This window comes from Hyla sarda, unplaced genomic scaffold, assembly GCF_029499605.1.
Source record: "Hyla sarda isolate aHylSar1 unplaced genomic scaffold, aHylSar1.hap1 scaffold_1310, whole genome shotgun sequence".
NCBI classification, from domain to species: domain Eukaryota; kingdom Metazoa; phylum Chordata; class Amphibia; order Anura; family Hylidae; genus Hyla; species Hyla sarda.
In genome coordinates, this window is record NW_026607935.1 from 88,532 (window position 1) to 100,783 (window position 12,252).

At 46.5% G+C, this 12,252-nt stretch overlaps 4 non-coding genes and 2 pseudogenes across 4 annotated transcripts; all 6 read left to right on the forward strand.

The window, feature by feature from the left end:
• The first annotated feature begins 1,221 nt into the window (after positions 1-1,221).
• LOC130305457 (U2 spliceosomal RNA) lies at positions 1,222-1,381 on the forward strand (annotated as a pseudogene).
• Positions 1,382-2,077: 696 nt separating this feature from the next.
• LOC130305456 (U2 spliceosomal RNA) lies at positions 2,078-2,258 on the forward strand (annotated as a pseudogene).
• A 2,092-nt stretch (positions 2,259-4,350) lies between these two features.
• LOC130305449 (U2 spliceosomal RNA) lies at positions 4,351-4,541 on the forward strand. Its single transcript, XR_008855029.1, has one exon. It is a non-coding gene; the product is annotated as a U2 spliceosomal RNA (small nuclear RNA).
• A 2,082-nt stretch (positions 4,542-6,623) lies between these two features.
• Positions 6,624-6,814, forward strand: LOC130305450 (U2 spliceosomal RNA). Its single transcript, XR_008855030.1, has one exon. It is a non-coding gene; the product is annotated as a U2 spliceosomal RNA (small nuclear RNA).
• A 2,093-nt stretch (positions 6,815-8,907) lies between these two features.
• LOC130305417 (U2 spliceosomal RNA) lies at positions 8,908-9,098 on the forward strand. Its single transcript, XR_008854997.1, has one exon. It is a non-coding gene; the product is annotated as a U2 spliceosomal RNA (small nuclear RNA).
• A 2,086-nt stretch (positions 9,099-11,184) lies between these two features.
• Positions 11,185-11,375, forward strand: LOC130305453 (U2 spliceosomal RNA). The gene has a single exon (XR_008855032.1). It is a non-coding gene; the product is annotated as a U2 spliceosomal RNA (small nuclear RNA).
• Positions 11,376-12,252: the final 877 nt, after the last annotated feature.

Genomic DNA, 12,252 nt, shown 5'->3' on the forward strand with positions numbered 1-12,252 from the left:
TAAAAATGCTCTAGAAGCTAAAGTCGCAGAAATGTCACACATATTTGGCCTGCAACTTTCTGTGCGACAAATTCAGACAGGAAAAATCAGTATAAATCCTTAGAAAATTATCCCCCAGTGTCTCCATCTGCTGGCGGTATTGAATAAGCATTGCTGCACTGATGGGGTATGCATTAGACGAAAAAAAAGAAGAAAAAGAAGAATAATACGCCCAGAAAAGAGGCGAAAAGGAGAAAAACGTAAAAAAACGTGAAAAAAAAGTAAGAGGAAGAGAAGGGAAAAAAAGGTGGAAATGGGTTTAAAAGTGATTTCGGCGGAGAAATATATATATATATATATATATATATACGCGCACACACACACATATATATAAACGTATTCTCCGTTGAGATATTGCAGCCGCTGCTGTGTCCAGGCCCAGGAGCCTTAGCACTGTGCTGTGATGTCACTCAATACCACTGACATCACTAGGTGTAAACAACATCTCTCCTTTGCTGTGTATGTGACTATGGAGCTGTTTGGTGATGTCGTCTATTATGGCCTTCATAGAAGCAACAGGAGATTGTTGCATCCATCTAGAACCCTCAGAACTACAGTGCTATGATGTCACTCACTTCCACAGGCCTTGCAGAGTGTAAACAACAACAACCCAGCTTTGTTGTGTATGTAACCATAGGGATTTGTGATGTCACCTAGAACCTTCACAGCAGCGACAGCTTTATGAGGAGCATCAGCACTGCTCTGCCTGAGCAGAACCATCACCGCCATAGGTTGTCAAATAACCCGGATTTAACCCACACAGGTAAGTCCAATGGGGTGCAGGCATGTCCTCTATGCTTACAGCTTCCCGTGGGTGTTGGTTTGATACCGTTTGGGGACAGCCAAGGAGGCATCTGCAGGCAACAAAGGTAGGTGTGTGCTTGTGTGTGTGTTTCCTATGCAGATCCTAAGCCCAGTGTCACATGCAAGTAGGAGGAGTAAGAAGGGTTCCTGGCAAATCCGGGTTATGGATTGCATTTAAAAAGGCCCCGTGGGAGTGCAATGGGCCCCTGTCTTGCTGCTTAGCAATAATGGTATGGGTTTAGGTTCTGCTGTGTGTACTGGTGGTTGACTGCCCCCCAGCCCAGAGTGTGCATGGAAAATTGTCTGGCAGCCTCCCTGACAGCAAGCAGTGATAGTGCCCATGAAGGGGACCTTGTTGGGCCCGCCCCTTTCACGGTTATCGCTTCTCGGCCTTTTGGCTAAGATCAAGTGTAGTATCTGTTCTTATCAGTTTTCATGCTGGTGGGGATGGGTGCTGCATGGAGGATGCAGGTGTACCAGGGCTTTCCGGGGCTGGTTCTGAGGAATCAGCTCGACGGCTGCCCCGATGTGACCTGTTCCCTCCGGGTCTCGCCATGAGGCTGAGAGGGTCTAGAGCCGAGGTACTTTTGTGCCTCGGGGAGTGGTGACCCCGAGGTGCCGAAACTCACTGGGAGAATAGGCTCACTGAGTTGAAGCACGGGCACCATAATCTCTTCACCTTGTGGCACTCACCTCTTGATTCCCGGCCTTCTGGCTAGGATCAGAGAAATTTTTATAGATCCGGCCGGATGTCCGGGCAGTATATCTGCACACATTCACTTATTTATTTATTTTTTTGTCTCATTGTGTCACTTTTTGCGTGTTGTGTGTTCACAGGATTTGTCAGGATGCGGTAGCCCTTCTGGGTGTCCCTCCTGGCGGTCTAGGGGAGGTGTGTGTGGCCATTAGGTTCCGCACCTCCCTGCAAACACCCCGGGTACCCCTGCTTTGGCAGGGTACCTACCGTAATCGGCTCTGCGGGCAGATACCTTGGCCAACGCCAAGGGGGATGCCGGGAGCATTTGTGGTCCCCTAGTAGCTTTGGCGAAAAGGGACATCGAACCTGGAACCTCGCAGGTACCTTTTGGTCCGGAGGCGAAGGGTAAGGTTTGTTGGGGGGCCTCTCTCCTATCGGAGAAGGGCTTGCGATAGACCGCATCCTTTGTGCACGTTTTTTTTTAGTGTAACACGTTTGCACTTTTTCTTGCACTTTGGGTGAATCGAAAGCACGTTCCTCGGCTTTAAAAAAAAAAAAAAAAAAATCTGTTCTTATCAGTTTAATATCTGATACGTCCCCTATCTGGGGACCATATATTAAATGGATTTTTGAGAACGGGGGCCGATTTCGAAGCTTGCTTCCGTCGCCCTATGCATTGACCCGATATGGCAGTATCTTCGGGTACAGTGCACCACCCCCTTACAGGGTTAAAAAGAAAGATTCCTACTTTCATTGCTACCTGCTTGCTGGCTAGCCAGCTAGCCAGCCCTGTGGGCCTTGCTGCTGCAGCCAAAAAACAAAAGGTGGTGCTGCTGCTGCTGCTTCTGCTGCTTCTGCTTGTGTCTGGCCGCTGTTGGAGCGTCCAGGCACAGGACTTCTGCTGCTGCTGACTAAATGGCCTCCTTAATTGGATCATTTGAGTAGCCAGCACACCTGTGCAGGTAGGGCATGACATGATAGGCAGCTGCCTTGATAGCGGGTGGGTGCTGAATGTTCCTAATTGACAAAATAAGATTAATGCTTATGAAGAAATATAAAATCTCATCCCTTCCCCAATATCGCGCCACACCCCTACCCCTTAATTCCCTGGTTGAACTTGATGGACATATGTCTTTTTTCGACCGTACTAACTATGTAACTATGTAACATAACATGGGGGGGGGGGGGGGTCTCCTGGCTGTTCACACAGGTGTGTCATTGCTGTACATTGACCATGCATTGCTTCTGTGGTATTGCAAAGGCAAAGACAAATGCTTCCAGCCATCCATTGCACTAATGGATTGGTCATCAGCTGGCTGTCTATGTCCCGCATCAATATAGACCAAAGTACAGAGGGTTAGGCTATGCTATTGTGCACCTACCTGATGCATCAGAAGGTGCGAGGCCCTTGCTAAATTCTGTGCACAGACTTTGAGATCTATACTTTAGACTGTATCTAAACCTGCTCCAACATGGACTGACATTCTGGCCTACTTTCAGCCGATGCGACTTGTCTGTCGCTGAACAGTCGCTTTTTATGTATTCAGCACCTATGTATAATGTTGTAAAAATGCTCTAGAAGCTAAAGTCGCAGAAATGTCACACATATTTGGCCTGCAACTTTCTGTGCGACAAATTCAGACAGGAAAAATCAGTATAAATCCTTAGAAAATTATCCCCCAGTGTCTCCATCTGCTGGCGGTATTGAATAAGCATTGCTGCACTGATGGGGTATGCATTAGACGAAAAAAAAGAAGAAAAAGAAGAATAATACGCCCAGAAAAGAGGCGAAAAGGAGAAAAACGTAAAAAAACGTGAAAAAAAAGTAAGAGGAAGAGAAGGGAAAAAAAGGTGGAAATGGGTTTAAAAGTGATTTCGGCGGAGAAATATATATATATATATATATATATATATATATATATATATATATATATATACGCGCACACACACACATATATATAAACGTATTCTCCGTTGAGATATTGCAGCCGCTGCTGTGTCCAGGCCCAGGAGCCTTAGCACTGTGCTGTGATGTCACTCAATACCACTGACATCACTAGGTGTAAACAACATCTCTCCTTTGCTGTGTATGTGACTATGGAGCTGTTTGGTGATGTCATCTATTATGGCCTTCATAGAAGCAACAGGAGATTGTTGCATCCATCTAGAACCCTCAGAACTACAGTGCTATGATGTCACTCACTTCCACAGGCCTTGCAGAGTGTAAACAACAACAACCCAGCTTTGTTGTGTATGTAACCATAGGGATTTGTGATGTCACCTAGAACCTTCACAGCAGCGACAGCTTTATGAGGAGCATCAGCACTGCTCTGCCTGAGCAGAACCATCACCGCCATAGGTTGTCAAATAACCCGGATTTAACCCACACAGGTAAGTCCAATGGGGTGCAGGCATGTCCTCTATGCTTACAGCTTCCCGTGGGTGTTGGTTTGATACCGTTTGGGGACAGCCAAGGAGGCATCTGCAGGCAACAAAGGTAGGTGTGTGCTTGTGTGTGTGTTTCCTATGCAGATCCTAAGCCCAGTGTCACATGCAAGTAGGAGGAGTAAGAAGGGTTCCTGGCAAATCCGGGTTATGGATTGCATTTAAAAAGGCCCCGTGGGAGTGCAATGGGCCCCTGTCTTGCTGCTTAGCAATAATGGTATGGGTTTAGGTTCTGCTGTGTGTACTGGTGGTTGACTGCCCCCCAGCCCAGAGTGTGCATGGAAAATTGTCTGGCAGCCTCCCTGACAGCAAGCAGTGATAGTGCCCATGAAGGGGACCTTGTTGGGCCCGCCCCTTTCACGGTTATCGCTTCTCGGCCTTTTGGCTAAGATCAAGTGTAGTATCTGTTCTTATCAGTTTAATATCTGATACGTCCCCTATCTGGGGACCATATATTAAATGGATTTTTGAGAACGGGGGCCGATTTCGAAGCTTGCTTCCGTCGCCCTATGCATTGACCCGATATGGCAGTATCTTCGGGTACAGTGCACCACCCCCTTACAGGGTTAAAAAGAAAGATTCCTACTTTCATTGCTACCTGCTTGCTGGCTAGCCAGCTAGCCAGCCCTGTGGGCCTTGCTGCTGCAGCCAAAAAACAAAAGGTGGTGCTGCTGCTTCTGCTGCTTCTGCTTGTGTCTGGCCGCTGTTGGAGCGTCCAGGCACAGGACTTCTGCTGCTGCTGACTAAATGGCCTCCTTAATTGGATCATTTGAGTAGCCAGCACACCTGTGCAGGTAGGGCATGACATGATAGGCAGCTGCCTTGATAGCGGGTGGGTGCTGAATGTTCCTAATTGACAAAATAAGATTAATGCTTATGAAGAAATATAAAATCTCATCCCTTCCCCAATATCGCGCCACACCCCTACCCCTTAATTCCCTGGTTGAACTTGATGGACATATGTCTTTTTTCGACCGTACTAACTATGTAACTATGTAACATAACATGGGGGGGGGGGGGGGGGGGGGGGTCTCCTGGCTGTTCACACAGGTGTGTCATTGCTGTACATTGACCATGCATTGCTTCTGTGGTATTGCAAAGGCAAAGACAAATGCTTCCAGCCATCCATTGCACTAATGGATTGGTCATCAGCTGGCTGTCTATGTCCCGCATCAATATAGACCAAAGTACAGAGGGTTAGGCTATGCTATTGTGCACCTACCTGATGCATCAGAAGGTGCGAGGCCCTTGCTAAATTCTGTGCACAGACTTTGAGATCTATACTTTAGACTGTATCTAAACCTGCTCCAACATGGACTGACATTCTGGCCTACTTTCAGCCGATGCGACTTGTCTGTCGCTGAACAGTCGCTTTTTATGTATTCAGCACCTATGTATAATGTTGTAAAAATGCTCTAGAAGCTAAAGTCGCAGAAATGTCACACATATTTGGCCTGCAACTTTCTGTGCGACAAATTCAGACAGGAAAAATCAGTATAAATCCTTAGAAAATTATCCCCCAGTGTCTCCATCTGCTGGCGGTATTGAATAAGCATTGCTGCACTGATGGGGTATGCATTAGACGAAAAAAAAGAAGAAAAAGAAGAATAATACGCCCAGAAAAGAGGCGAAAAGGAGAAAAACGTAAAAAAACGTGAAAAAAAAGTAAGAGGAAGAGAAGGGAAAAAAAGGTGGAAATGGGTTTAAAAGTGATTTCGGCGGAGAAATATATATATATATATATATATATATATATATATATATACGCGCACACACACACATATATATAAACGTATTCTCCGTTGAGATATTGCAGCCGCTGCTGTGTCCAGGCCCAGGAGCCTTAGCACTGTGCTGTGATGTCACTCAATACCACTGACATCACTAGGTGTAAACAACATCTCTCCTTTGCTGTGTATGTGACTATGGAGCTGTTTGGTGATGTCGTCTATTATGGCCTTCATAGAAGCAACAGGAGATTGTTGCATCCATCTAGAACCCTCAGAACTACAGTGCTATGATGTCACTCACTTCCACAGGCCTTGCAGAGTGTAAACAACAACAACCCAGCTTTGTTGTGTATGTAACCATAGGGATTTGTGATGTCACCTAGAACCTTCACAGCAGCGACAGCTTTATGAGGAGCATCAGCACTGCTCTGCCTGAGCAGAACCATCACCGCCATAGGTTGTCAAATAACCCGGATTTAACCCACACAGGTAAGTCCAATGGGGTGCAGGCATGTCCTCTATGCTTACAGCTTCCCGTGGGTGTTGGTTTGATACCGTTTGGGGACAGCCAAGGAGGCATCTGCAGGCAACAAAGGTAGGTGTGTGCTTGTGTGTGTGTTTCCTATGCAGATCCTAAGCCCAGTGTCACATGCAAGTAGGAGGAGTAAGAAGGGTTCCTGGCAAATCCGGGTTATGGATTGCATTTAAAAAGGCCCCGTGGGAGTGCAATGGGCCCCTGTCTTGCTGCTTAGCAATAATGGTATGGGTTTAGGTTCTGCTGTGTGTACTGGTGGTTGACTGCCCCCCAGCCCAGAGTGTGCATGGAAAATTGTCTGGCAGCCTCCCTGACAGCAAGCAGTGATAGTGCCCATGAAGGGGACCTTGTTGGGCCCGCCCCTTTCACGGTTATCGCTTCTCGGCCTTTTGGCTAAGATCAAGTGTAGTATCTGTTCTTATCAGTTTAATATCTGATACGTCCCCTATCTGGGGACCATATATTAAATGGATTTTTGAGAACGGGGGCCGATTTCGAAGCTTGCTTCCGTCGCCCTATGCATTGACCCGATATGGCAGTATCTTCGGGTACAGTGCACCACCCCCTTACAGGGTTAAAAAGAAAGATTCCTACTTTCATTGCTACCTGCTTGCTGGCTAGCCAGCTAGCCAGCCCTGTGGGCCTTGCTGCTGCAGCCAAAAAACAAAAGGTGGTGCTGCTTCTGCTGCTTCTGCTTGTGTCTGGCCGCTGTTGGAGCGTCCAGGCACAGGACTTCTGCTGCTGCTGACTAAATGGCCTCCTTAATTGGATCATTTGAGTAGCCAGCACACCTGTGCAGGTAGGGCATGACATGATAGGCAGCTGCCTTGATAGCGGGTGGGTGCTGAATGTTCCTAATTGACAAAATAAGATTAATGCTTATGAAGAAATATAAAATCTCATCCCTTCCCCAATATCGCGCCACACCCCTACCCCTTAATTCCCTGGTTGAACTTGATGGACATATGTCTTTTTTCGACCGTACTAACTATGTAACTATGTAACATAACATGGGGGGGGGGGGGGGGGTCTCCTGGCTGTTCACACAGGTGTGTCATTGCTGTACATTGACCATGCATTGCTTCTGTGGTATTGCAAAGGCAAAGACAAATGCTTCCAGCCATCCATTGCACTAATGGATTGGTCATCAGCTGGCTGTCTATGTCCCGCATCAATATAGACCAAAGTACAGAGGGTTAGGCTATGCTATTGTGCACCTACCTGATGCATCAGAAGGTGCGAGGCCCTTGCTAAATTCTGTGCACAGACTTTGAGATCTATACTTTAGACTGTATCTAAACCTGCTCCAACATGGACTGACATTCTGGCCTACTTTCAGCCGATGCGACTTGTCTGTCGCTGAACAGTCGCTTTTTATGTATTCAGCACCTATGTATAATGTTGTAAAAATGCTCTAGAAGCTAAAGTCGCAGAAATGTCACACATATTTGGCCTGCAACTTTCTGTGCGACAAATTCAGACAGGAAAAATCAGTATAAATCCTTAGAAAATTATCCCCCAGTGTCTCCATCTGCTGGCGGTATTGAATAAGCATTGCTGCACTGATGGGGTATGCATTAGACGAAAAAAAAGAAGAAAAAGAAGAATAATACGCCCAGAAAAGAGGCGAAAAGGAGAAAAACGTAAAAAAACGTGAAAAAAAAGTAAGAGGAAGAGAAGGGAAAAAAAGGTGGAAATGGGTTTAAAAGTGATTTCGGCGGAGAAATATATATATATATATATATATATATATATATATATATATATATATATATATATATATACGCGCACACACACACATATATATAAACGTATTCTCCGTTGAGATATTGCAGCCGCTGCTGTGTCCAGGCCCAGGAGCCTTAGCACTGTGCTGTGATGTCACTCAATACCACTGACATCACTAGGTGTAAACAACATCTCTCCTTTGCTGTGTATGTGACTATGGAGCTGTTTGGTGATGTCGTCTATTATGGCCTTCATAGAAGCAACAGGAGATTGTTGCATCCATCTAGAACCCTCAGAACTACAGTGCTATGATGTCACTCACTTCCACAGGCCTTGCAGAGTGTAAACAACAACAACCCAGCTTTGTTGTGTATGTAACCATAGGGATTTGTGATGTCACCTAGAACCTTCACAGCAGCGACAGCTTTATGAGGAGCATCAGCACTGCTCTGCCTGAGCAGAACCATCACCGCCATAGGTTGTCAAATAACCCGGATTTAACCCACACAGGTAAGTCCAATGGGGTGCAGGCATGTCCTCTATGCTTACAGCTTCCCGTGGGTGTTGGTTTGATACCGTTTGGGGACAGCCAAGGAGGCATCTGCAGGCAACAAAGGTAGGTGTGTGCTTGTGTGTGTGTTTCCTATGCAGATCCTAAGCCCAGTGTCACATGCAAGTAGGAGGAGTAAGAAGGGTTCCTGGCAAATCCGGGTTATGGATTGCATTTAAAAAGGCCCCGTGGGAGTGCAATGGGCCCCTGTCTTGCTGCTTAGCAATAATGGTATGGGTTTAGGTTCTGCTGTGTGTACTGGTGGTTGACTGCCCCCCAGCCCAGAGTGTGCATGGAAAATTGTCTGGCAGCCTCCCTGACAGCAAGCAGTGATAGTGCCCATGAAGGGGACCTTGTTGGGCCCGCCCCTTTCACGGTTATCGCTTCTCGGCCTTTTGGCTAAGATCAAGTGTAGTATCTGTTCTTATCAGTTTAATATCTGATACGTCCCCTATCTGGGGACCATATATTAAATGGATTTTTGAGAACGGGGGCCGATTTTGAAGCTTGCTTCCGTCGCCCTATGCATTGACCCGATATGGCAGTATCTTCGGGTACAGTGCACCACCCCCTTACAGGGTTAAAAAGAAAGATTCCTACTTTCATTGCTACCTGCTTGCTGGCTAGCCAGCTAGCCAGCCCTGTGGGCCTTGCTGCTGCAGCCAAAAAACAAAAGGTGGTGCTGCTGCTGCTGCTTCTGCTGCTTCTGCTTGTGTCTGGCCGCTGTTGGAGCGTCCAGGCACAGGACTTCTGCTGCTGCTGACTAAATGGCCTCCTTAATTGGATCATTTGAGTAGCCAGCACACCTGTGCAGGTAGGGCATGACATGATAGGCAGCTGCCTTGATAGCGGGTGGGTGCTGAATGTTCCTAATTGACAAAATAAGATTAATGCTTATGAAGAAATATAAAATCTCATCCCTTCCCCAATATCGCGCCACACCCCTACCCCTTAATTCCCTGGTTGAACTTGATGGACATATGTCTTTTTTCGACCGTACTAACTATGTAACTATGTAACATAACATGGGGGGGGGGGGGGGGGGGTCTCCTGGCTGTTCACACAGGTGTGTCATTGCTGTACATTGACCATGCATTGCTTCTGTGGTATTGCAAAGGCAAAGACAAATGCTTCCAGCCATCCATTGCACTAATGGATTGGTCATCAGCTGGCTGTCTATGTCCCGCATCAATATAGACCAAAGTACAGAGGGTTAGGCTATGCTATTGTGCACCTACCTGATGCATCAGAAGGTGCGAGGCCCTTGCTAAATTCTGTGCACAGACTTTGAGATCTATACTTTAGACTGTATCTAAACCTGCTCCAACATGGACTGACATTCTGGCCTACTTTCAGCCGATGCGACTTGTCTGTCGCTGAACAGTCGCTTTTTATGTATTCAGCACCTATGTATAATGTTGTAAAAATGCTCTAGAAGCTAAAGTCGCAGAAATGTCACACATATTTGGCCTGCAACTTTCTGTGCGACAAATTCAGACAGGAAAAATCAGTATAAATCCTTAGAAAATTATCCCCCAGTGTCTCCATCTGCTGGCGGTATTGAATAAGCATTGCTGCACTGATGGGGTATGCATTAGACGAAAAAAAAGAAGAAAAAGAAGAATAATACGCCCAGAAAAGAGGCGAAAAGGAGAAAAACGTAAAAAAACGTGAAAAAAAAGTAAGAGGAAGAGAAGGGAAAAAAAGGTGGAAATGGGTTTAAAAGTGATTTCGGCGGAGAAATATATATATATATATATATATATATATATATATATATATACGCGCACACACACACATATATATAAACGTATTCTCCATTGAGATATTGCAGCCGCTGCTGTGTCCAGGCCCAGGAGCCTTAGCACTGTGCTGTGATGTCACTCAATACCACTGACATCACTAGGTGTAAACAACATCTCTCCTTTGCTGTGTATGTGACTATGGAGCTGTTTGGTGATGTCGTCTATTATGGCCTTCATAGAAGCAACAGGAGATTGTTGCATCCATCTAGAACCCTCAGAACTACAGTGCTATGATGTCACTCACTTCCACAGGCCTTGCAGAGTGTAAACAACAACAACCCAGCTTTGTTGTGTATGTAACCATAGGGATTTGTGATGTCACCTAGAACCTTCACAGCAGCGACAGCTTTATGAGGAGCATCAGCACTGCTCTGCCTGAGCAGAACCATCACCGCCATAGGTTGTCAAATAACCCGGATTTAACCCACACAGGTAAGTCCAATGGGGTGCAGGCATGTCCTCTATGCTTACAGCTTCCCGTGGGTGTTGGTTTGATACCGTTTGGGGACAGCCAAGGAGGCATCTGCAGGCAACAAAGGTAGGTGTGTGCTTGTGTGTGTGTTTCCTATGCAGATCCTAAGCCCAGTGTCACATGCAAGTAGGAGGAGTAAGAAGGGTTCCTGGCAAATCCGGGTTATGGATTGCATTTAAAAAGGCCCCGTGGGAGTGCAATGGGCCCCTGTCTTGCTGCTTAGCAATAATGGTATGGGTTTAGGTTCTGCTGTGTGTACTGGTGGTTGACTGCCCCCCAGCCCAGAGTGTGCATGGAAAATTGTCTGGCAGCCTCCCTGACAGCAAGCAGTGATAGTGCCCATGAAGGGGACCTTGTTGGGCCCGCCCCTTTCACGGTTATCGCTTCTCGGCCTTTTGGCTAAGATCAAGTGTAGTATCTGTTCTTATCAGTTTAATATCTGATACGTCCCCTATCTGGGGACCATATATTAAATGGATTTTTGAGAACGGGGGCCGATTTCGAAGCTTGCTTCCGTCGCCCTATGCATTGACCCGATATGGCAGTATCTTCGGGTACAGTGCACCACCCCCTTACAGGGTTAAAAAGAAAGATTCCTACTTTCATTGCTACCTGCTTGCTGGCTAGCCAGCTAGCCAGCCCTGTGGGCCTTGCTGCTGCAGCCAAAAAACAAAAGGTGGTGCTGCTGCTGCTGCTTCTGCTGCTTCTGCTTGTGTCTGGCCGCTGTTGGAGCGTCCAGGCACAGGACTTCTGCTGCTGCTGACTAAATGGCCTCCTTAATTGGATCATTTGAGTAGCCAGCACACCTGTGCAGGTAGGGCATGACATGATAGGCAGCTGCCTTGATAGCGGGTGGGTGCTGAATGTTCCTAATTGACAAAATAAGATTAATGCTTATGAAGAAATATAAAATCTCATCCCTTCCCCAATATCGCGCCACACCCCTACCCCTTAATTCCCTGGTTGAACTTGATGGACATATGTCTTTTTTCGACCGTACTAACTATGTAACTATGTAACATAACATGGGGGGGGGGGGGGGTCTCCTGGCTGTTCACACAGGTGTGTCATTGCTGTACATTGACCATGCATTGCTTCTGTGGTACTGCAAAGGCAAAGACAAATGCTTCCAGCCATCCATTGCACTAATGGATTGGTCATCAGCTGGCTGTCTATGTCCCGCATCAATATAGACCAAAGTACAGAGGGTTAGGCTATGCTATTGTGCACCTACCTGATGCATCAGAAGGTGCGAGGCCCTTGCTAAATTCTGTGCACAGACTTTGAGATCTATACTTTAGACTGTATCTAAACCTGCTCCAACATGGACTGACATTCTGGCCTACTTTCAGCCGATGCGACTTGTCTGTCGCTGAACAGTCGCTTTTTATGTATTCAGCACCTATGTATAATGTTGTAAAAATGCTCTAGAAGCTAAAGTCGCAGA